Here is a 25,297-nt window from a genome sequence, read left to right on the forward strand (position 1 = left end):
GATCCCCTGTGAGCTGTTTACGTACGTTGTAATGTGCGCAGAAAACGAGCACACTTGGGTAGGACCCTTTTCAAAGTCACGCAACCCTCGGGTTACATTTTCTGTGTTGTCAGTGAGCAAGTTTTATCATGAGCCTAGATAGATGTGTAAGCACAGCCATTTTATTCCTTCATCTGTCGTGTGTAATTTATGTGTAATGTATCCATAAAGAGCGTTTTCTCTGGGTTGCTTTCGTTTGTCCGGAGTGTTGACACCAAAACAATTCGACTGGGCCGAATGTGTTTTTGTTGCTTACAATACATTATTCCGTGTAGCCTAAAGGTGTGAAAACGCCGGCGGTACAGAGATGCTTTTGTCTGTTCCCGGGCCATAACCCAGGGAAGTAAATATTTATCCAAGATAAGAGCCTGAGTTCTGTCGGTGATGTGAATTGTAAATAATTTACGACTTCATGGGGGTTGCCGAGCTCAGCAGAGCAGCCCGAGTAAAATGATTCCTTTATCCCACCCGTCCAGAAAATAGATAGGAGCGTTACCGTTTAAAACTGTTGTTTCATTACCTCGAATCCCTTGACGCATTAGCAGGAACAAGTGTAGCAATAATGCATAGTATATATAAAGGGTTAGCATACTCTACCTCGTTAATGGGAGAGGGAAAGGAAAGCAACGTTGGATAGGAGAGAACTTGGCAATTATTTAACATTATGTTAGAGAACAGTTGGCCTAAATATGTAGATAATTTTCCATCATACATTTCCAATTTGACCTCTAGCCTAATCATATCACTTAATGCAGACTAATTCAATATGCGTAGCCTATTCTATATATAATATATTTTTCAGCCAAAAACAAATATATATGCGTAATTTCGCACATTATAGTATCAGTATAGACAGTAAGTAGGCCTAACAAACATACCGCAATTAAAGTAAAAACCATTGAGTGAGACGCCTTGGTGCAACAGCATCATCTAGCGTCAGTGGTCTCTCTGGAGGCGTAAAGCCGCGCACACTAGCCTAGACTGGTTAGCGCGCTGGCTAGGGAATTACCGAGTGGACTTTCTATCTCAGGAAATTGGTGGCACCTTAATTGTGGAGGACGCGCGCATCGTAATGGCTGGAGCGGAATGATATCAAATACATCAAACACACGAAGTTTACACACGAAGTTTATGGACAAGGCTCTTGTTATGTCCACTGTAAACTAACGGTTCTCCAGGCACATGGCTGCCGCCATGGCGAAGTGGTCTCGTCAGCGCACAGGGTTTTATGCGTTTTGAGTCATTCGGACAGACTATGCTGCCACAGTGGTAGGTGGGCAAGTGCTGGCCACTCCTGGCTCCTCGCATGGTCCGGACTGTCTGGATCCTGTAGGGAAGGTTGTGTCAAGTTTGATAAATGATTTGGGAGCAACTTGAAGTAGAGCTCCAGACCCCTGACTTCCCGACCTTGCATCTCACATCCTGGTATCACTCCGCATAATGCAAAGCCATTCTTTCTCTCTCTCTAGCTCGCTACTCTCTCTCTCTCGCTCGCTCTCTTTCTCGCTTGCTCTCTCTTTCAATTCAATTTCAATTTAAGGGGCTTTATTGGCATAGGAAACATACGTTTACATTGCCAAACCAAGTTAAATAGATAATAAACAAAAGTGAAATAAACAATACAAATTAACAGTAAACATTACACTTCTAAGTTCCAAAAGAATAAAGACATTTCAAATGTCATATTATGTCTATATACAGTGTTGTAATGATGTCCAAATACTTAAAGTACAAAAGGGAAAATAAATAAACATAAATATAGGTTGTATTTACAGTGGTGTTTGTTCTTCACTGGTTGATCTTTTCTATTAGTAAAAGGTCACACATCGTGCTGCTGTAATGGCACACTGTGGTATTTCACCCAATAGATATAGGAGTTCATCAAAATTGGATTTGTTTTCAAATTCTTTGTGGATCTGTGCAATCTGAGGGAAATATGTGTCTCTAATATGGTCATACATTTGGCAGGAGGTTAGGAAGCTCAGTTTCCATCTCATTTTGTGGGCGGTGTGCACATAGCTTATCTTCTCTTGAGAGCCAGGTCTGCCTTCAAAGGCCTTTCTCAATAGCAAGGCTATGCTCACTGAGTCTGTACATAGTCAAAGATTTCTTTAATTTTGGGTCAGTCACAGTGGTCAGGTATTCGGGGCCAAATAGATTTCTAGTTTGCTCTTTATTCTTTGTTATTTTTCCAATGTGTCAAGTAATTTTCTTCTTGTTTTCTCATGATTTGGTTGGATCTAATTGTGTTGCTGTCGGCAGCAAACACAAACCGATCCCACAGAGCCCCAGGACCAGCTTCTCTCTATCCCTCTCTCTTTCTCTCTCCCTCTCCTTCTCTCTCTCTCATACACATACACTCACACAGACCAGATTCAAATTGGTGCTAAATTCAATCTGGTCTGGGCTACACCCCTGAGCTAGGAAAAGGAACCCACTCTGGGGAAGGACAATCTCAAACACACATTATCTCTTTCTCTCACTTTCAGAGAGAGAGAGAAAGAGAGACAGAAAACAGTTTGGCTATTGACATGACAAAGATTTGGAAAAGTATTCACAGTAAGGACATTATACCACAGATGGGAAAAGGACTGAGGGGGATAAAGAGGTGAAAAATGTTCATGGCATAATTCTCTCCACTGTACTTCAGCCCCATTGCAGGGCTGATTAGTATCTCATTTTCACACACATTCACTGACAAAAGCATTCCATGCACATACCGGTAAACTATTAGACACCTTTTAGCATTAGCACTACCTATAGCCAATTGTGATTAAAAACATTATGTTAAAGTGGTGTACTTTTTCTAGACATACATTCCATTCAAATGCTTACTGTAATGTTGAGTCAGCTTCAGCCCATACATTATTATAGCCCACTCCTAACATTCATCAGCATGCATCTTTTTGCACCTAATCCTGGATTGTTCAGCCTGTCAGAGTGGAGATGCGTTCTCTCATTGTTATCACTGACCTGGAGTCTGTTAGCATTGGGGGATGCTGTACGGCAATGACTGATTGTTACCTCTTTTAAATGTTCCCCTTACACACTTCTCAACTACTCCCCTAAGCTATTAATGAAGGGAGGATGGAATGCCATAGCTTATCAGGCTGGAATGTATTTAGTGTGTGTGGAGGTGGTGGCTAGTGGTGTGGGGTGAGGGGGGGGGGGGTGTATTCACACTAGATACAATAAGATAATTGTTAGGGAGAAACATGGACACCAGACAAAAAACATAAACATACGAAATCAGAAACACACACTCCGAGATACACACACATACACTCTCTAGGTTATCTATGGGTCTCCTCCTCAGAGCTGTGGAATGCTAACTAGGAGGCTGTTCCCTGGCCAGTGTCCCCTGCTGACTAACAGAGCAGTCCACTATACATCACTGCTAATAATTTACTCTGGACAGACATTAGCTTGTGCCATGGCAACAGTTGCTGTGTAAACAGCTTTCACCATTTATGGTTTCCCCTTCCTGTTGTCCTGTTGTGTTTGTGACCTGACCAGAGGGACCAGGGACAGATTAGGCATAAAGGCTGAACTCTGACCTCCAATGGCCACTACTTCTTCTTCTAGTCATTCAAAGACATTTGGCAAAATATATTGTTACAAAGTTTCCAAGGAAGAGAGCAGAGTGGGAGAGAAGCAAAGGGGGCTACAGTTCAAGGTAAGGAAAGAGGCAGGGGAGGATGATAGCAGTAAGTAAACTTTATCTGAACACAACTTGTCTTTCAGTAAATATCGCTCAGATGAAAGACACCTGTAAAAGAACATAAACTATGTGGAAGAGCCCCTTCTGTTGGACTAACAGTTTTAATATATCTCTGGTTGTGTCAGCAATCCATCTTTTTTTTTCTAATTGGTCTTTTGAACAATCCAAGCAGCTCTGAAAAAGGTCTGATGTGAAAAGATCTGATCTGAAAAAGACCATTTAGTAGAAAAAAGATCAGAATTGGGCTGCCTGTTTAAACGCAGCTGAAGATGCTCAGAAACAGGACACACAGATTAACATCACTGGACTTTTTAGTGACATGAATGATTAATTGTTCGAAAAAATGTGTCTATCCTTCCTGCCCTCCTTCTCTCTACTAAAAATGATATTTCAATCATGGGGAAAGGGGGATACCTAGTCAGTTGTACAACTGAATGCCTTCAACTGAAATGTGTCTTCCGCATTTAAGCCAACCCCTCTGAATCAGAGAGGTGCGGGGGACTGAGGTAGAAGACGAAAAGCTACAATTGAAGCCAGACGAAAGAAGACAAGGGTGAAGAGTGAATATCGTGTCAGTGTCTAACTTCCTCTTATCCAATAAGAGTGCGGTGTGTCAGCAGCCGACTTCATCTTATTATCCAATAATGGAGCAGCATGTCAGTGGTGCCCAAAATACCCAGGGGACAGTAGACATAAACATAGCCCAAAGTTTGGATTCACAATCACACACAGACACACACACACACAAATATACTGTATACACACAGACGTTTAGTCCAGGCCTTTTTACTGCAACTCTAGAGCAAAGCAGCCAGAGGCATGGTATGTGCTTTGTAAACACAGCCGGGGAGAGTCGGAGTGAGATGAGTGGAGGAGAGCTTGACTTCCTACTCTGCCTCTCGTCCAGGCCACAGGAGGACACACTCAGAGGAAGCATTGCATCACTGGCAGCACAGCAGCATGGTTACACAACTCACCCATTTACAGAATTAAGATGAAGTTCAAATAAACAATGTGTCGTTGAAGAGCTGCTAACAGGAAAACACTGGGGGGCCATACATGCAAACACTAGAAAAAGATCAAGGTTAAGTTTAAGAATCAGCCAATTTAAATCGTTGACGTAGAGGCATTTGATCAAAGGCTACATGTTAGCTGTTCCGATTACATAAACCTGCAGATTTAGCCCTATGCTAACCTCACCAGACGGCCGTGATTATTTCCTGTAACAAATTCCATATCAGCCAACTAAAATCGTAGACGGAGTTGGACGTGTTTCAACACTTGTTCATAGAAGCATCCTTAACATACAGTTCCAGTCAAAAGTTTGGACACCTACCTATTCATGGGTTTTTCTTTATTTGTACTATTTTCAACATTGTAGAATAATAGTGAAGACCTCAAAACTATTATGTAACACATATGGAATCATGTAGTAACAAAAAAAGTGTTAAACAAATCAAAATACATGTTAGATTTGAGATTCTTCAAAGTAGCCACCCTTTGCTTTGATGACAGCTTTGCACACTCTTGGCATTCTCTCAACCAGCTTCATGAGTAATGCTTTTCCAACAGTTTTGAAGGAGTTCCCACATATGCTGAGCACTTGTTAGCTGCCTTCACCTTCACTCTGCAGTCCAACTCATCCCAAACCACCTCAATTGGGTTGAGGTCGGGTGATTGTGGAGGCCAGGTCACCTGATGCACCACTCCATCACCCTCCTTCTTGGTCATATAGCCCTTACACAGCCTGGAGGTGTGTTGGGTCATTCTCCTGTTGAAAAATAAGTGATAGTCCCACAAAGAGCAAACCGGATGGGATGGGGTATCGCTGCAGAATGCTGTGGTAGCCATGCTGGTTAAATGGGCTCCTGAGTGGAGCCGTGGTCTAAGGCATTGCATCTCAGTGCAAGAGGCGTCACTACAGCCCCTGGTTTGAATCTAGCCTGAATCACATCCGGCCGTGATTGGGAGTCCCAGAAGGTGGCGCCCAATTGGCCCAGTGTCGTCTGGGTTTGGCTGGGGTAGGCCATCATTGTAAATAAGAATTTGTTCTTAACTGACTTGCCTAGTTAAATAAAGGTGAAATAAAAAAAATACAAATAAAACATACAAATATTATGGCAAGAACAGCTCAAATAAACAAAGATAAAAAACCATCCATCTTTAAGAATTTACAGTCAATCCGGGAAAATTTCAAGAACTTTGAAAGTTTCTTCAAGTGCAGTTGCAAAAACCATAAAGCGCTATGATGAAACTGGCTCTAATGAGGACCGCCACAGGAAAGGAAGACCCAGACTTACCTCTGCTGTAGAGGATAAGTTCATTTGACTTACCAGCCTCAGAAATTGCAGCCCAAATAAATGCTTCACAGAGTTCAAGTAATAGACACAGCTCAACATCAACTGTTCATAGGAAACTGCGTGAATCAGGCCCTCATTGTCAAATTGCTGCAGAGAAACCACTACTAAAGGACACCAATAATAATAAGAGACTTGCTTGGGCCAACAAACACGAGCAATGAACATTAGACCGGTGGAAATCTGTCCTTTGGTCTGATGAGTCCAAATATGAGATTTTTGATTCCAACCAAAAGGTGGAGGGATGATCTCTACGTATGTGGTTCCCACCGTGAAGCATGGAGGAGGAAGTGTTGGGGTGCTTTGCTGGTGACACTGTCAGTGATTTATGTAGAATTCAAGGCACACTTCTTTTAACCTTTATTTAACCAGGTAGGCCAGTTGAGAACAAGTTCTCATTTACAACTGCGACCTGGCCAAGATAAAGCAAAGCAGTGCGACAAAAAACAACAACACAGAGTTACACATGGGATAAACAAAAGTACAGTCAATAACACAATATAAACATCTATATACAGTGTGTGCAAATGGAGTAAGGAGATCAGGCAATAAACAGGCCATAGTAGCAAAGTAATTACAATTTAGCAAATTAACACTGGAGTGATATATGTGCAGATGATGATGTGCAAGTAGAAATACTGCTGTGCAAAAGAGCAAAAAAGTAAATAAAAACAATATGGGGATGAGGTAGTTAGTTGGATGGGCTATTTACTGATGGGCTTTGTACAGGTGCAGCGATCGGTAAGCTGCTCAGATAGCTGATGCTTAAAGTTAGAGAGGGAGATATACGTTTCCAACCTCAATGATTTTTGGCAGCAGACAACTGTAAGGAAAGTCGGCCAAAGGAGGTGTTGGCTTTGGGGATGACCAGTGATATATACCTGCTGGAGGGCGTGCTACGGGTGGGTGTTGTTATGGTGACCAGTGAGCTGAGACAAGGCAGAGCTTTACCTAGCAAATACTTATAGATGACCTGGAGCTAGTGGGTTTGGCGACGAATATGTAGCGAGGGCCAGCCGACGAGAGCATACAGGTTGCAGTGGTGGGTAATATATGGGACTTTGGTGATAAAACAGATGGCACTACTTTTCTGAGTAGAGTGTTGGAGGATAATTTGTAAATTACATCGCCGAAGTCGAGGACCGGTAGGATAGTCAGTTTTACGAGGGTATGTTTGACAGCGTGAGTGAAGGGGGCTTTAGAAAATAGGAAGCTGATTGGAGATTTCATTTTGGATTGGAGATGCTTAATATGAGTCTGGAAAGAGAGTTTACTGACTAGCCAGACACCTCGGTATTTGTAGTTGTCCACATATTCTAAGTCAGAACCATCCAGAGTAGTGATGCTAGTCGGGTGGGCGGGTGTGGGCAGCGATCGGTTGAAGAGCATGCATTTAGTTTTACTAGCGTTTAAGAGCAGTTGGAGGCCACGGAAGGAAAGTTGTATGGCATTGAAGCTCGTTTGGAGGTTAGTTAACACAATGTCCAAAGAAGGGCCAGATGTATACAGAAAGGTGTCGTCTGCGTAGAGATGGATCAGGGAATTGCCCGCAGCAAGAGCGACATCATTGATATATACAGAGAAAAGAGTCGGCCTGAGAATTTAACCCTGTGGTACCCCCATAGAGACCAGAGGTCTGGACAACATGCCCTCCGATTTGACACACTGAACTCTATCTGAGAAGTAGTTGGTGAACCAGGCGAGGCATTCATTTGAGAAACCAAGGCTGTTGAGTCTGCCGATAAGAATGTGGTGATTGACAGAGTCGAAAGCCTTGGCCAGGTCGATGAAGATGTCTGCACAGTACTGTCTTTTATCGATGACAGTTATGATATCGTTTAGTACCTTGAGCGTGACTCTGGTGCACCCGTGACCAGCTCAGAAACCGCGGAGAAGGTACGGTGGGATTCAAAATGGTCAGTGATCTGTTTGTTAACTTGGCTTTCAAAGACTTTGGAAAGGCAGGGCAGGATGGATATAGGTCTGTAACAGTTTAGGTCTAGAGTGTCAACCTTTTTGAAGAGGGGGATGACTCAGATCTCAGATGATACGAAAGAGAGGTTGAACAGGCTAGTAATAGGGGTTGCAACAATTTCGGCAGATCATTTTAGAAAGAGAGGGTCCAGATTGTCTAGCCCGGCTGATTTGTAAGGGTCCAGATTTTGCAGCTCATTCAGAACATCAGCTATCTGGATTTGGGTGAAGGAGAAATGGGGAGGCTTGGGCAAGTTGCTGCAGGGGGTGCAGAGCTGTTTGCCGGGGTTGGGGTAGACAGGAGGAAAGCATGGCCAGCCGTAGAGAATTGCTTGTTGAAATTCTCGATTATCATGGATTTATCGGTGGTGGCAGTGGGGGCTATACGAGGTTGTATCTGTGTGTGTACACAGGGATTATAGCACATGACAGCATGTGTGAGGGTACGGTCATATTTTCTGTTTGATTATCGTGGATTTATCGGTGGTGACAGCTGCAGTGGGCAGCTGGGAGGAGGTGCTCTTATTCTCCATGGACTTTACAGTGTCCCAGAACATTTTGGAGTTAGAGCTTCAGGATGCAAATTTCTGTTTGAAAAAGCTGGCCTTTGCTTTTCTGACTGACTGCGTGTATTGGTTCCTGACTTCCCTGAAAAGTTGCATATCGCCGGGACTATTCGAGGCTAGTGCAGTACGCTACAGGATATATAGGTGCTGGTCGAGGGCAGTCAGGTCTGGAGTGAACCAAGGGCTATATCTGTTCTTCGTTCTACATTTTTTGAAAGGGGAATGCTTATTTGAGATGGTGCGGAAATTACTTTTGAAGAACAACCAGGCATCCTCTACTGATGGAATGAGGTCAATATCCTTCCAGGATACCCGGGCCAGGTCGATTAGAAAGGCCTGCTCGCAGAAGTGTTTTAGGGAGCGTTTGACAGTGACCGCGGACCAATAACGGATGCAGGCAATGAGGCAGTAATCGCTGAGATGCTGATTGAAAACAGCAGAGGTGCGTTTGGAGGGCAAGTTGGTCAGGATAATATATATGAGGGTGCCCATGTTTAAGTATTTAGGGTTGTAACCTGGTGGGTTCCTTGATAATTTGTGTGATATTGAGGGCATCTAGCTTGAGAGAATGCCAAGAGTGTTCAAAGTATATAAAATATATATAAAATATATACGCTGTTTTGGAAAATACATGATTCCATTTGTGTTATTTCATAGTTTTGATGTCTTCACTATTATTCTACAATGTAGTAAATGTTCAAAATAAAGAAAAACCCTTCAATGAGTAGGTATGTCCAAACTTTTGACTGGTACTGTAAGTCCAACAGCAATTTCTGATAATAATTGTCACGGATTGTGGCCGGGGTTCAAATCTCTTAAGTTTTTTCCCCATTTTAAATGTATAATTGCATTTATTATTTTAGTGTGTAGAAGGGATGTAGCCTACAGCCAACAGGTTGAAAATGAGGATTAAGAATTAATTTAATAAGGAGCTCTATCTTTATTCAGCCTTGGAGACAAACACACTGCTATGGCCTCATAATCATGTTGCATGTGATATATTACATGGAGGTGTACACCTAAATGTAAGCCTACAATGTTTCACATGCGTTTTTATGGTCATATACTATGTCACATATGCGTTATGGTTAATTGATTGGAGAACACGCATTACGAAGACTAATAGAGTAGGATTACAGGTTGCACTCTCGTTATCGTCCTACCGATGGCAGTATTGCAGTTATTGTTAAGTTTATCGCAGTCCAGACTCAAACCTACACTTAGCCTTCCATAAGTGAAAGGTACCACATCGACAGTCTTAATGGAGGAAGACACTTGGCTGTATCAGTCTCAGATGATGAATTACTTATATTTAACAAAGTCTTCTAACTCTCTGATTAGCCCTTTTTGTAGGCTCCTTCCCTCAGCCGCCTCCCCTGATTTCATCACTGACCATGCTCTCTCTCTCTCTCTCTCTCTCTCTCCCTCTCCCTCTCACTCTCTCTGATCCCATGCAGTGTATGCCTAGGGAACAGTGCCCCCTGGTGGTTGACAGGGCCCTGACCTCCCTCTATCGTCCATCAGAACAGCTGCGAGTGACCAGACCAGGTCAGCATCATCTCCAGCTGGACCACTGGACCGGGTCAGGTCAGCCTCTACAGCTGGAACAGCAGGACCAGACCTGGTCAGCACAAACACTCAACACAAATATTAGTCTCTAAGCTTAGAGAGAACAACCCATATACGCTCAAACAGAAACTCCGACCGTACCCTCACACATACTGTCATGTGGTGTAATCCCTGTGTACACACACAGATACGACCTCGTATAGCCCCCACGGTCTACACATAAACACAGGCCGACACAAAGCCCCCCAACACAAGCTGTAGAACACGCTCGGCATAGAGACAGGAATGTAACTAGCCCTTAAAGTGAGGTCTGCTGTGGAGAAACAGGAAAAGTACTTGAGAAAAAGGAAACCATTCTTCCAGATCTCAATGTTTTTCTGGCATCATATTTAGTGCCTCCTCGGAGGCTCCTTGCTTATCTGCTGTACTGTGTTCTTTATAGCACCTCATCTGGGTTTCTCATGAAACCTGTTAAAGAGCACTTACTATACAATCATACACAGCAGCACTAACTAAGCAAACAGAACTTACACTGAGTTTGGATGAAACTCTCCAGATCTATAAAACTAACAGGTCTATATGTATTCATTAGCACTGTAATGATGTATCAGATGCACTGACTGTATGTAGTATGTAGAAGTAAAAAGCACAGAGGGTTATACAATACAGTATGTGTGGTGTTTTGGAGTTTGTATATGTAGAACACGAAGAGCATCATGGGGGTTTGTATATGTTGTCGATGATCAGGTTCCAGATAAATGGCTGGACTGAATTCCTATCTCCTGTCTCATCATTATTGAATTGTTATAAAGACGTGGTTATGAAACCCACGAGAAATAACAAAAGACTGGCGATGAGTAAGTCTGAACCTTCGGGAACTATTCTGTCTGGAAGAAGTCGGTTTTCGAAGTTTAAAACTGTTATTTTCAATGGTAGCCTACAGTCTGGGACAGTGGTCACCAACCTATTCTGAGTCAAGATCACTTTCTGAGTCCAAAAGCAAACCGAGATCTACAGTACCGCTCAGATCTACAGCACAGGAACACCAAGTTCAATGATGTCCCAGATGTGCTCAATTGGATTCAGGTCTGGGGAACGGGCGGGCCAGTCCATAGCATCAATGTCTTCCTCTTGCAGGAACTGCTGACACACTCCAGCCACATGAGGTCTAGCATTGTCTTGCATTAGGAGGAACCCAAGGCCAACCGCACCAGCATATGATGTCACAAGGGGTCTGAGGATCTCATCTCGGTACCTAATGGCAGTCAGGCTACCTCTGGCGAGCACATGGAGGGCTGTGCAGCCCCCCAAAGAAATGCCACCCCACACCATGACTGACCCACCGCCAAACCGGTCATGCTGGAGGATGTTGCAGGCAGCAGAACGTTCTCCACGGCGTCTCCAGACTCTGTCACGTCTGTCACGTGCTCAGTGTGAACCTGCTTTCATCTGTGAAGAGCACAGGGCGCCAGTGGCGAATTTGCCAATCTTGGTGTTCCTTGGCAAATGCCAAACGTCCTGCACGGTGTTGGGCTGTAAGCACAACCCCCACCTGTGGACGTCGGACCCTCATGGAGTCTGTTTCTGACCGTTTGAGCAGACACATGCACATTTGTGGCCTGCTGGAGGTCATTTTGCAGGGCTCTGGCAGTGCTCCTCCTGCTCCTCCTTGCACAAAGGCGGAGGTAGCGGTCCTGCTGCTGGGTTGTTGCCCTCCTACGGCCTCCTCAACGTCTCCTGATGTACTGGCCTGTCTCCTGGTAGTGCCTCAATGCTCCGGACACTACGCTGACAGACACAGCAAACCTTCTTGCCACAGCTCGCATTGATGTACCATCCTGGATGAGCTGCACTACCTGAGCCACTTGTGTGGGTTGTAGACTCCGTCTCATGCTACCACTAGAGTGAAAGCACCACCAGCATTCAAAAGTGACCAAAACATCAGCCAGGAAGCATAGGAACTGAGAAGTGGTCTGTGGTCACCACCTGCAGAACCACTCCTTTATTGGGGGTGTCTTATACCCCTATAATTTCCACCTGTTGTCTATTCCATTTGCACAACAGCATGTGACATGTATTGTCAATCAGTGTTGCTTCCTAAGTGGACAGTTTAATTTCACATAAGTGTGATTGACTTGGAGTTACATTGTGTTGTTTAAGTGTTCCCTTTATTTTTTTGAGCAGTGTATGTGAATGGTGTGCATAGACAGTATTGACAGCATGTGAATAGAAAGGGTGTGTATAACAGTACTTTATTGGGATGAGCCATAACTAGAATACGGTATATAAATATAAAGTGGGTAAAACAGTATGTAAACATTCTTAAAGTGGCCAGTGTTCAATTACTCGATGTACGTACATAGGGCAACAGTCTCTAAGGTGCAGGGTAAAGTACCAGGTGGGAGCCAGCTAGTGACAGTGGCCGTGTCCGGATACTCATACTAGCGTACTACATACTTAAACTGCATACCATGTATTCATCATTGCATACTATTTAGCACGTTTAGTAAAAGGTATGCAGTATGCCACGGCCGCAACACAGTAGTGTCTCCTGACTGGCTGAGTAGGTGGGGTGGAGCCGAGTGAGGATACATTTTTCAAAATTCAACAGACATGCATCCCATTAAACACCCTGATAATAGCTCATTTACAATTCGATTAATTTCTCTAAACTCTCAATAGAATAGGAATGGAGTTATGGACCTACTCAGGCTGGTTATAGGCAGACTATCACATTCAACCCATACCATAGCACATCTAGCCTATTAAAAAAGGACTGAAGACAGAAACAGATCATTTGGTTCCATTTCAACATATTTATTATGTTGAAACCAAAGTGCTGTAACATACATAAATGTAATTAAATGGCCTAGTACACGCACCAAAACTTTTCAAATGTTCAAATCGAAAGGCTATTGCACAGAAAAACGTGGACAGTCAGGTGCATCGCAAATTTAGAACCGCTGGAGAGCAACATAATAAACTGAAGCACTGATCATTGCTAAGCCTAGTCTACAAAACCAAAACAGTCCATATGTTCAAATCAAAATGCCTGATTAACATCACATCAATAACACAGCCACATCCAGAGTCTCTGGTGCTGACACGTTCAGAAATCAAAAGGCCTGATTAACATCACATCAATAACACAGCCACATCCAGAGTCTCTGGTGCTGACACGTTCAGAAATCAAAAGGCCTGATTAACATCACATCAATAACACAGCCACATCCAGAGTCTCTGGTGCTGACACGTTCAGAAATCAAAAGGCCTGATTAACATCACATCAATAACACAGCCACATCCAGAGTCTCTGGTGCTGACACGTTCAGAAATCAAAAGGCCTGATTAACATCACATCAATAACACAGCCACATCCAGAGTCTCTGGTGCTGACACGTTCAGAAATCAAAAGGCCTGATTAACATCACATCAATAACACAGCCACATCCAGAGTCTCTGGTGCTGACACGTTCAGAAATCAAAAGGCCTGATTAACATCACATCAATAACACAGCCACATCCAGAGTCTCTGGTGCTGACACGTTCAGAAATCAAAAGGCCTGATTAACATCACATCAATAACACAGCCACATCCAGAGTCTCTGGTGCTGACACGTTCAGAAATCAAAAGGCCTGATTAACATCACATCAATAACACAGCCACATCCAGAGTCTCTGGTGCTGACACGTTCAGAAATCAAAAGGCCTGATTAACATCACATCAATAACACAGCCACATCCAGAGTCTCTGGTGCTGACACGTTCAGAAATCAAAAGGCCTGATTAACATCACATCAATAACACAGCCACATCCAGAGTCTCTGGTGCTGACACGTTCAGAAATCAAAAGGCCTGATTAACATCACATCAATAACACAGCCACATCCAGAGTCTCTGGTGCTGACACGTTCAGAAATCAAAAGGCCTGATTAACATCACATCAATAACACAGCCACATCCAGAGTCTCTGGTGCTGACACGTTCAGAAATCAAAAGGCCTGATTAACATCACATCAATAACACAGCCACATCCAGAGTCTCTGGTGCTAACACGTTCAGAAATCAAAAGGGCTGATTAACATCACATCAATAACACAGCCACATCCAGAGTCTCTGGTGCTGATACGTTCAGAAATCAAAAGGCCTGATTAACATCACATCAATAACACAGCCACATCCAGAGTCTCTGGTGCTGACACGTTCAGAAATCAAAAGGCCTGATTAACATCACATCAATAACACAGCCACATCCAGAGTCTCTGGTGCTGACACGTTCAGAAATCAAAAGGCCTGATTAACATCACATCAATAACACAGCCACATCCAGAGTCTCTGGTGCTGACACGTTCAGAAATCAAAAGGCCTGATTAACATCACATCAATAACACAGCCACATCCAGAGTCTCTGGTGCTGATACGTTCAGAAATCAAAAGGCCTGATTAACATCACATCAATAACACAGCCACATCCAGAGTCTCTGGTGCTGACACGTTCAGAAATCAAAAGGCCTGATTAACATCACATCAATAACACAGCCACATCCTGAGACTCTGGTGCTGACACGTTCAGAAATCAAAAGGCCTGATTAACATCACATCAATAACACAGCCACATCCAGAGTCTCTGGTGCTGACACGTTCAGAAATCAAAAGATGGTTTAGTATTTAGTTTAAAAGCTCGGACAAAGGACGAGAGAACAAGAAACACTTTTCAATGAGAAAACAGAAATTCACTTTGGGTAAAAATAAAGACTGGTGTTTTCAAACATGTAGCCTATGATGCAATATCCTACCACCGCAGAAGCTTCGCTATTCGGCATCCTCCCAATTAAGGAGCGTAGTTTTGTTGTTTGGCTACTTGAAGAGAACAGCCCACCTCTTCCAATGCATTGTGGTAAAGTGTGCATTGAATTCTACTAGATTAAGAGGCGAAATGAGTATGACATTTTGGTATTTAAACCATACTTGATTTTCGATAATTCACATATTATAAAACTTTGTATTTTTGGATACTTAGATTGCGTCATGGGCGATTTAGATTTTCCCGCTATTCGCTGATTTCGGTAGTCATCCCCATATTTAATTGATCCGCTGTTGTCAAAGCCGAAATGAGTATGACATCCGGGCATTGAAAGTGTCAAACATTTTCGAAAGGTCTCATACTATTAAACACAAAAATATTTGCATTATCAAGCGGCCTACTATTTAGGATTCAAGTATGGGTATTCGGACATGGCGAGTGTCTAAGGTCCAGGGCAGGGTACTGGGTGGAGGCCTGCTAGTGGTGACTGTTTAACAGTCTGATGGCCTGGAGATAGAAGCTGTTTATCAATCTCTCAGTCCCAGCTTTGATGAACCTGTACTCTCTGCCTTCTATATGGTAGCGGGGTGAACAGGTCGTGGCTAGAGTGGTTAAGGTCCTTGATGATCTTCATTGTCATCAAAGGTAAAGCTACTGGAGATGCTCCAGAACTGAATATGTACCTTTTCAGGACAACTAAGCCGTCAGCACAGTCCAGTTCCCTGCTGTGTAGGAGGAGAGTTATCATTGTGCCTAGCTGAGGAAAATTCTGTGTTCCACAGGTCATGTGCAATGGTTCGCATGAAGGAAATCACACAAATCTACTTCTGGTGGCCTGGACTGGATGGAAGCATTTAGGAGAAAGCAAAAACATGTTCCTCATGTCAGAAGGTCCGCAATGTACCTCAACTTGCACTTCTTCATCCATGGGATTGGCCGGATGAGGCGTAGCAACGCATACACGTTGACTTAGCAGGTCCATTCAAAGACAGAATGTTTCTTGTGGTCGTGGATGCTCATATTAAGTGGCCGTAGGTGGCAATCATGAGATCTACAAGTGCTTAGAAAATCGTCAAGAGAAGTGTTTAGTTGGTTCGCATCGCCACTCCAACTCATTAGCGACAACGGACCATAGCTAGTGTCCCAAGAAATGGCCATGTTCATAAAGGTGAATGGTTTACAGCATATCAGGTCTGCACCGTATCTGCCAACGGGCGAGGGGGAGGTTCATACAGACCATTAAAAGCATCTCAGGGTGAAGGGACACTGCACCAACGCTTGAATAGCTTCCTGTTATCCTACAGGAACATACCTCACGCAACCACCAAGGCTTCACCTGCAACGCTACTCGTGACGAGAGAGCTACGCACAAGCTTCGACCAACTCAAACCTCCGATCGCAAAGGAGACAGTGCAACATCAACAGTAGAGTCAAGTCAAACGTTGTGAACGAAGAGCAAAGGACAGAGCTTTCAATCCTGGAGAAACCGTCTTAGTTAGGAACTACTAGTATAGAACAAGAAGGCCCGCACACTGTTAAAGCTCCCAATTCACTGCTTTTTTGACAACGTTTCGACCCAAAACGGATCTTCGTCAGGTCGGATCGAAACGTTGTCAATAAATCTGTGAATTGGGAGCATTAACAGTTTGAGGGCCTTCTTGTTTTATACTAGTGTTCTTCATTAGCCCAGCACCTATGTTTTTAAGGATGTGCGTTTGACCACAAACTTTAGCTTGGAACTACCTCAACAGACCAAAGTGGGTTGCTGCTACAGTCATTGCTCAAACTGACCCTGTGTCCTACACTGTCCATACTGCAAAGGACTGTTTTTTTAATGGGGTCAATTTAACTAGTAGGGGAGATGTGGTATATTGGGGGGCCACAGAGTATCATGTGGGTTTGTATGTGTAGTCGATGGGCACGCTCCATATAAATGGTTGAACTGGATTCCTGTCTCCTGTCTCATTATTATCGAAATGTTATAAAGATGTGGTTATGAAACCCACGAGAAATAACACTATGCATCATGAGGAAAAAGCTACACAGTGTACTTATGCAAAGTTCTCTGAGAATCTATGAGAAAAATACTGGACTGTTAATTTGAAGCACCCAGATTCTACTGGCTGTTTGAAGAAAAGTTAGTATCCCAGCTGGCACATTTTTTGGTGTTCTTTGGAATAAATGTTTTTGTTTCACATTGGTTGAGGTAACAAAGCCATATGTTTCCTGACAGGTAAAACGTTACGTTTTTTAAATGAGAATGTTTATTTTTAGGTTGCAGGGAGGTTCTGAGAGCTTTTTTCTCTGGATGTTTGAACGTTTTCCTGGGAGGATTTATTAATGCTATGAGAACGGAAATGATAGGTTATTTGGAGGTTTGTGAATAACGTCCTTAACACCTTCACTGAATGTTTCAATAGGACTTTTGACATTGCTTGCTTATTTTGGGTTAACTTTCTTGAACTCCAAGCACAGATAGAGCACATGTCAATTCATTTTCTTAGGCTTTCCTTTCAACACCATGGAGTGAATCCTTACCACTACTACACCTGGCTCTCAGCGGAGCTTTGTCTGGCAGCGAAACAGTTCGTTCAGCCTCATTTACGGACTTTTTAAAACCATAGCTGATATGGCTGACTTGCTTAAACAAATGTGGCTTGTACTGATTCCTTGTGGATTTGTGTAAGTCGATAAGAACTGCATTGTCCTTCTATAGAACGAATGCCAACATGAGTTTTGACTTTTGAACCATACACAAACATTTTTACATTTATGTTTAGTAAATTCATAATGTTGGTTCTTATATCATTACGTATAAGCAAGTGCAAGCAAATGAGCTGCAACAAGGTATTCCTTCAGCACTTTCAAAATGGACATCAACAGAAATTCAGATAGATGTTAGTTCAGATAAATTTAGCAAGATGTTGAGGCCAGGGGTGGAAAGAGTACTGTAAAATCCTACTCAAGTAGGAGTAATGCTACTTTAATGAAATCAAGTAGAAGTAAAAGTACTGGTGTAAAAAACTACTACAGTAAAAGTAAAAAGTAGCACATTTAAAAAGTACTCAAAGTAAAAGTTACTAAGTTACTTCTAAAATAATTAGCTATTTCAATTTTGATGGTTATTTTTATTCTCCATTTACAAGAATTGAAGTTCAAGCTTCACAAACAAATGAATATAATTTATCTATATATTACTGTATATGTAATATTGTTTTATGTAATGCTTGACAGGCTAAATGTTCCATAAAACACCAGAAAATAACCAAGATAAGATTCAGCACAGCTGTTTTTAATATTATATCTTCAACTTCATATATACAAATGTTCAAAGAAATGTTCAAAAGGCATATTTTTTTGTGAAACTACCTATTGACAACTTCTTTATGTACGGAAACAAATGAAGTAAATCCATTTTGTCCGATGGACTAGCAAGGTACCCATCCAGCTACCCTGTACCTTCTGACCGTTTGGTTGTCAGTGATGAGAAGAAATTCTCTTCATCAGATGAATTCTGCCTTAGATGCTCAGTCTCGTCCTGTGTGATCGTGTCAAGATGATTCTTCAGGTAGGCCAAACCTGTACACTGGAAACAACACAACATTCACATATTCGGTGTTTCAGCAAACTCTGTTGTATGTGGCTGGCAACACAATCATATTATTGGCATTGCAATAGCTCTAACACAGACTTTCACACTTGTCATTCTCAGATACTGAGATAAATTTGAGTTGTTCAAATACATTCAGATCTAATAAATTCTCTAATGAGGTGAGTCCATGTCTAGCTGTACCCAAACATAGTTAAATAATGAAAAACATAACAAAAAACAATTACAGAAAAGACTTAAAGACCAAAAGATATCATCATATGGACAATGAGGTTAAAAACTACTGGAGTAAAGAAATCATACCGGCTGTGATGACATCAGCTTTGTCAGTCCAAGACGTCTTGAACTTTGGCAGAAGGATTGCAGCAGCAATAAGCTGTGGCTCCTCCATCATTTCTCCAAAGCGCATTTGGAGACCGTTCTAAACGGCTCTGATAAGTGGTAGGCACATTTGGCAGGATGCTTCCATCCTTTGAAGTTTTGTTTTTAGTAAGAAGATCACTGGCAGCAGCCACCCCATATGTGTGTTGGTCTCAGACTGTAGAATGAACCAAAGGCTTCATCACTTTGCAGTACTCATTCAAGAAGGACATTTCTGCCGGGCTCAGCCTGAAAGACAAGGTAAGGTAAATGTAACACCTCTTAGAATTCTAACATTTGATGGACAATAAATAGTACTGTAATAGGAAAACATTACATTGATTCAAAGAATTGCTACTAGCATTTTCACTTCTAATTCTTCTCACACATTTCTTATGGCATCCTTCCCCTTCTCTTGTATGATACGTGTGATCCTCTCCACAGCCAGGTAAGTTGAGTTCCAACGTGTTTGATTTGGCTGGATCAACCGCAGTTTGCACTCATTCTCTACAACTTCAGCAGCTATGGTTGACCGCCCCATTTTATTCCACATGGCATTTGGCAAAAGACCACCAGGACAACCTTTTGTAGCTATCACTATTTGTTTCTGCCAACGCAGAATCTGTTGTTGCAATGAGGTTGAGCAGGTGACATGCACACCGTTGATGCTGAGGGAGTTGATATTCTAGGCCACTGTCATTTTCCAGGATAGAATAGGTGTCTTGGTATTCAACCTGCTCTGCTGGCTCTTCAGCATCTGAGTCTCGGTCTGCTGACTCGACTGCCTGGCTCTGCTCACCAAAAACATTGAATGCTTTGAAGTTTGATCCACTGTCTGTTGTGGTTCTTACCACTTTCTCCCTGATCCTGTATGCACAATGGATGTCATCGAGGGCACCTGCAATCACATCAAATGTGTGGGAACCTCTCAATCTCTTGCAAGCAAGAACGTCTCACCAGAGTTTCTTCATCTATCCAGTGGCATGTGACCCCGATGTTACTCCTTTGATGAGCTGTCCAACAATCAGTGGTGGTGGCAACATACAGTGCCTTGCGAAACTATTCGGCCCCCTTGAACTTTGCGACCTTTTGCCACATTTCAGGCTTCAAACATAAAGATATAAAACTGTATTTTTTTGTGAAGAATCAACAACAAGTGGGACACAATCATGAAGTGGAACGACATTGGATATTTCAAACTTTTTTAACAAATCAAAAACTGAAAAATTGGGCGTGCAAAATTATTCAGCCCCCTTAAGTTAATACTTTGTAGCGCCACCTTTTGCTGCGATTACAGCTGTAAGTCGCTTGGGGTATGTCTCTATCAGTTTTGCACATCGAGAGACTGAAATCTTTTCCCATTCCTCCTTGCAAAACAGCTCGAGCTCAGTGAGGTTGGATGGAGAGCATTTGTGAACAGCAGTTTTCAGTTCTTTCCACAGATTCTCGATTGGATTCAGGTCTGGACTTGGCCATTCTAACACCTGGATATGTTTATTTTTGAACCATTCCATTGTAGATTTTGCTTTATGTTTTGGATCATTGTCTTGTTGGAAGAGAAATCTCCATCCCAGTATCAGGTCTTTTGCAGACTCCATCAGGTTTTCTTCCAGAATGGTCCTGTATTTGGCTCCATCCATCTTTCCATCTATTTTAACCATCTTCCCTGTCCCTGCTGATGAAAAGCAGGCCCAAACCATGATGCTGCCACCACCATGTTTGACAGTGGGGATGGTGTGTTCAGGGTGATGAGCTGTGTTGCTTTTACGCCAAACATAACGTTTTGCATTGTTGCCAAAAAGTTCAATTTTGGTTTCATCTGACCAGAGCACCTTCTTCCACATGTTTGGTGTGTCTCCTAGGTGGCTTGTGGCAAACTTTAAACGACACATTTTATGGATATCTTTAAGAAATGGCTTTCTTCTTGCCACTCTTCCATAAAGGCCAGATTTGTGCAATATACGACTGATTGTTGTCCTATGGACAGAGTCTCCCACCTCAGCTGTAGATCTCTGCAGTTCATCCAGAGTGATCATGGGCCTCTTGGCTGCATCTCTGATCAGTCTTCTCCTTGTATGAGCTGAAAGTTTAGAGGGACGGCCAGGTCTTGGTAGATTTGCAGTGGTCTGATACTCCTTCCATTTCAATATTATCGCTTGCACAGTGCTCCTTGGGATGTTTAAAGCTTGGGAAATCTTTTTGTATCCAAATCCGGCTTTAAACTTCTTCACAACAGTATCTCGGACCTGCCTGGTGTGTTCCTTGTTCTTCATGATGCTCTCTGCGCTTTTAACGGACCTCTGAGACTATCACAGTGCAGGTGCATTTATACGGAGACTTGATTACACACAGGTGGATTGTATTTATCATCATGAGTCATTTAGGTCAACATTGGATCATTCAGAGATCCTCACTGAACTTCTGGAGAGAGTTTGCTGCACTGAAAGTAAAGGGGCTGAATAATTTTGCACGCCCAATTTTTCAGTTTTTGATTTGTTAAAAAAGTTTGAAATATCCAATAAATGTCGTTCCACTTCATGATTGTGTCCCACTTGCTGTTGATTCTTCACAAAAAAATACAGTTTTATATCTTTATGTTTGAAGCCTGAAATGTGGCAAAAGGTCGCAAAGTTCAAGGGGGCTGAATACTTTCGCAAGGCACTATAATTTACCCTGCCAAGGTGTGCCAGAACTGTCTTCTTCATGTGATTGGCAGCTTCATGTATACTTGAACGAACAGTAGTTCTGGAGATGACTTTGCATTGAGGATGCAGAGTGGTTACCAACTCTTTAAAAGCTGGTTGTTCGACCACAGAGAATGGCTGTTGGCCCTGACAGATCAAATGAATGACAAGCTTGTCAACGGTTACCTGTGAAACGCACCTGGTTCCTCACACTGCCATCATTTCAGACAAGTTGAAGAGGTGTTTTGATAGTTCCTTGGTTTGTTTGTTTGTGGTTGCAGAGGTGGGCATATTGTAGTTTGTCATCTTTAATGGATGTTTCTGGGCAAAATGTACATAGCCTGACCAGTTTGGTTTTATACAAAGTAACTTAAACTAGCACTTTTAAAAATATATACCTTTATTTCAACAAGGAACACAGACTGAGACCAAGGTCTCTTTTACAGCTGGGGCCTGCGTATACATCTTTACACATACAGTTTAGGTACAATTATTAAGAAGTTACACAAGACAAACAAAACGATCACAGATAACACAACAAAATACAGCAGCAGATTGCTACATGTACACAGGTTATTCCCCTAACAGGTTATTCCCCTAACAGGTTATTCCCCTAACAGGTTATTCCCCTAACAGCACAAGAACTTGCATTACCCGAAACAGTTACAAGCAATACAAAAATACAAATCCTCCAATAAATATTTAAAATTGGCGACAGGGGGACAAGAGTCTCAAGTTTAAGTTAGTCTGCAGGCTATTCCATAAGCAAGGACCGTAACAGGAAAAGGCAGCCATACCCAACTCTGTGGAAATCGCATGGGCCTCAAGTGTAATCCATGTTTGAGACCTGGTTTTAGGAATTATAATTATAATGTTGATGAGTGATGATAAATAAGAAGGAAGTTTATTCAGAAGTTCTTCATAGACAAACACTAGAGCATGTTTTTCTCGTCTCATGGACAGCGAAGTTCAACCCACATATTGATATAAAACACAGTGGTGAGTTCTGTAGCTAGCACCCATAATAAACCTACGTATGCAATGATAAGTAGCATCCAGCGATTTAAGTGTGGATGCCGTAGCATGCATGTAGATAATATCCCCATAATCTATAACAGACATAAAAGTAGCTTGCACAAGTTGTCTTCTATGTGTAGAGGACAAACATGTCCTGTTTCTATAGAGGAAGCCCAGCTTGATTTTTTTTTGCCATTTACAAAGTTCGTCAACATACATTTTTAAGGACAGGGATATGGTTGGGTGATAAACTAAGTATTTATATGCAGAGCAATGATTAAATCGAGAGCAATCTAAGCTCGTAAATGCAAGTGTATTTTCAACCAACGTTTTTAATCTATTAAAAATCATAATGTGCAATCTGTAAGTATTTGGGCAATGACAACATTTTTGTTTTGGCTCTGTAGTCCAGCACATTGGATTTTAAAAGATACAATGACAACGGGGTTAAAGTGCAGACTGTCACCTATAAGAAGGTGTTTTTATTCATATCAAATTAACCATTTAGAAATTACAACATGTTTTGAATAATGTCACTGTTCAAATACATATGGATGTTGGGGAATATTGTTCTTTCTTTTCCCCAGTTATAAGAACTATAGTTTTACCCAACAGTTTTGGCTATTATTCGAAACTCAAGTGATCCATCCAGATATAGCCAGGTAATAAGCAAGAAAAAAAAAGATAATGCACATACCGAAAAATCCCATCTCTCAAAATGATTTATTTATTTTATCTTCACAAGTTCCTTAATTTCACTTTTAGCTATCCCCAACAACTTACATTATGGGGATGGCTAACAATGCGGTAGTAGCCCGCACTACAGCTTATAGTTCCTTCAGCTGTATAAAGACGTTGGTCAGGGTTAGCTTCTGGCTAGCAACAGGATGAGCTAGCTAACGTTGGCATTATGCTACAGATTGAATGCAACTGGCTAGTAGCAACACTTTGTTAGCTACATTACATAGCCTACACAACAAACGCCATTCATGGCAATAAAATATATTTATAACTTTAGTTTTCATACCATTACATGTTTCCTCAAGTATGACACAAGAGTTTTTGTAGGCAGCCACCTCCACCATCCTTCCTCCGTGGTCTTCAGAAGACCCGGCCACTGGCTCTGTCTCTGTGTGTGTCTGTAGTATTGTCTTATTTTTCAAGTTGATTAGGAAACCTTTTTTTTCATAGCATTTAGCTGACTTTTTTTTACTGCTAGAAAATCCTGCTACCAATCATCATTTGGTTTGCATACACAGCTGTGATTGGGCCGTTTTAGCGCGATGCGTGAAATTGAATTGAATTGGTCCATCTGGTCACTGACAAACAAGTGAACAGTTCTAGCTGCTACAAAAGGCGCAAACTTTATGTGCTTGCCATGATGATGTGTATCCTTTTTCTAGATTGTACTCTGTCACGGATGGTTTTGAAAATGTACTTAAGTACTTTACTTCATTCAAAATATACTTAAGTAAAAGTACAGCCTTTGAAAAATACTGAAAAAAGTACAGGTACACAGAAAAGCTACTCAATTACAGGAACATGAGTAGTTGTAATTCACTACTTCCACCCCTGGCTGAGGCCTTCACTTTACTCTTCTTTAAGTCACCACACACACACACACACACACACAGAGAGAGAGAGAGAGAGATGTGGGTAGCCTACCATTTGACGTTTTTTCTTAGGCCTACGTAGTCTAAAAAGGAAGGAAAATACAATCACCAGGATCCTCTTTTATAGACAATATAAAGATGCACAGACAACTCATTACTCAAACAAAACAACCCTCACAATATCAATTGGAATTACATGGGTCTATTACTGAGCTTTTTGTTGAAAACAAATATTTGAATGGCTGTCACTGGCAAACATGGTTACAGACCCTACAAAAATTATATAGTATCCCCTCCTCATGAATGAGAAGCACATGAGCTAATTTATACAAAACATTTTTGGATTCACTGTTGTTGTGCTGTGCTCACTTGAACAGGAAGGTGGCGCGGTTGTCCTTCTTGTCTGCAAATTTTGTCACCAAAGGTGCTTTCAAGACAGCTGAGAAGTCTGAAAAAAAGGTTGAATCATGACGTCAGTGATCTTCAGGTCGGAGCTCTAGAAAGAGGCGAAGTTCCTGGCTTGGGAGTCTGAGTTGGATGACTGTTCAAAACCTATTTTCCCAGTTGTCTTGAACTCACTGAAGTCTGAGATTTCCCAGTACAAGTTTCCAGTTGTTTTGATTGGCAGCTGGATTGGCAGCATGGCAAATCTATTCAACCTTTTCTGGCCCATGATGTTGCAAGTGAATGTTTTATCCTTTTAAGCTTGGTAAATATACCATTTCAGTCAGATGTTTTAAATCCTTAAACCCAGACTTGGACCACATATCCTCTCCAACGAATAGCAAGCAGGGGAAGCAAAATAGTGATTGCTTTGCAACGCTTGCAGATAGCCATTGATTCCTTCCAAACCACTCATTGTTGAATTTGCAATTTCGAACTTTTTGTGTAATGTTTATGTCATATGACAAGGATTGAAAAGGATTTGCCAGTATATTGTCGACATGATTCATAATGATGGCTGCTTGTCCAGCTTGCTAGCT

The 25,297-nt window shown here is 42.1% G+C and overlaps 1 long non-coding RNA gene across 1 annotated transcript; it reads right to left on the reverse strand.

Annotated features, from left to right (window-relative positions):
* Nucleotides 1–18,361: 18,361 nt before the first annotated feature.
* Nucleotides 18,362–23,920, reverse strand: LOC109897645 (uncharacterized). Its single transcript, XR_002256247.2, has 3 exons — nucleotides 23,729–23,920; nucleotides 18,944–19,249; nucleotides 18,362–18,616 (listed from the first exon to the last, which is right to left on the reverse strand). It is a non-coding gene; the product is annotated as an uncharacterized LOC109897645 (long non-coding RNA).
* Between the last annotated feature and the right edge of the window lie 1,377 nt (nucleotides 23,921–25,297).

This window comes from Oncorhynchus kisutch, linkage group LG10 (assembly GCF_002021735.2).
Source record: "Oncorhynchus kisutch isolate 150728-3 linkage group LG10, Okis_V2, whole genome shotgun sequence".
Taxonomy (NCBI): domain Eukaryota; kingdom Metazoa; phylum Chordata; class Actinopteri; order Salmoniformes; family Salmonidae; genus Oncorhynchus; species Oncorhynchus kisutch.